This window comes from Chiloscyllium plagiosum, chromosome 10, assembly GCF_004010195.1.
Source record: "Chiloscyllium plagiosum isolate BGI_BamShark_2017 chromosome 10, ASM401019v2, whole genome shotgun sequence".
Classification (NCBI taxonomy): Eukaryota; Metazoa; Chordata; class Chondrichthyes; order Orectolobiformes; family Hemiscylliidae; genus Chiloscyllium; species Chiloscyllium plagiosum.
This window is the reverse complement of record NC_057719.1, coordinates 3,890,406-3,891,690: the sequence shown is the minus strand read 5'-3', so window position 1 is coordinate 3,891,690 and position 1,285 is coordinate 3,890,406.

Here is a 1,285-nt window from a genome sequence, read left to right as displayed (position 1 = left end):
GAGGGCTGTGCGTTGTGAGGGTGAGAGGTTGGAGTGGGGGAGGGAGGTAGACAGGTTGAGGCAGTTAATGTCCCGGCGGCAGTTGGAAATGAAGAGGTCGAGGGCAGGTAATAGGCCAGTGCGGGGTGTCCAGGTGGATGCAGTGTGTTGGAGGTGGGCAAAGGGGTCCTCGGAAGGTGGGCGGGAGTCCTGATTGTGAATGTAAGCTTGGAGGCGGAGTCCTGATTGTGCTGTTTCAGCTGCTTTTAAGCGAGCCTCAAGTAGACGCTGTTATTCTCCCTTTAATTTTTTTCTGGGTTGCCGAGTATGAAATGATCAGACCTCGCGCATAAGCTTCAATAGTCTCCCACATCATTGACAGATTACTACCGTACCTGAATTAATTTCCAAGAAAGTTTTAAGCTCTTGAGAAAAATATTTTACAAATTTACTATCCTTCATTAAGAAGGAACCCATACACCAATGTCAGGGGGATGCCTCATTGTTCCTAGCCTTGATTTCCATATTCACAGCAGCGTGATCAGAAATTATTATATCACTTATTTTACAGGATGATATGGAATTTTAAAAAGTCAAGGGGGCAAAAATCATGTCAATTCTAGTGTGACATTTACCACCTCCACACATCTACTAATCCTAATTCTTTATTCAAATCCACCAATTGTCTGGATCCGGGGGATATACTCGCATTACTCTTGGGTATCCTGTTTATTTCCGGCTCCATAATGCAATTAAAGTCTCCCACTATAATTGTATGACGAGCCCCGAGAGCCATCAGTTTGGAGAAGGCTTCCGTCCTAAATTTGAAAGGATATGCTGGGGGACAATACAGATTTAAAATCCATATTCCTCTCCATTTATAAGGGCTTTACTTAGTATATATCATCCAGATTAATCTTTTATCTTACTTAGGATTTTGAAAGGAGATTCTTCCAAATAGGAATGACTACTCCCCTACTTTTTGAGCTGAAGGAAGAAAAGAAGGCCTGATCAAATCCACCCTGTTGTAGTTTTAAATGTTCTTTATCCAATAAATGTGTCTCCTGTAGGAGAGCTATATCAACTCTTTCTTTTTTGAGGTTTGATAATATTTTCTTCCTTTTGATTGGAGAATTACTCCCCTTGATATTCCAGGTGCACCATTTAATCGAATGACTAACCATAATCATCCAGGCAAGTCCGAGACCCCCCAGGAGGAGAAACCCCATCCAAAACATCCCGAGCATAGACCATAGAAAATTCACAAAAATAGAGACTCTTTAATACACACACACCAATATAATAA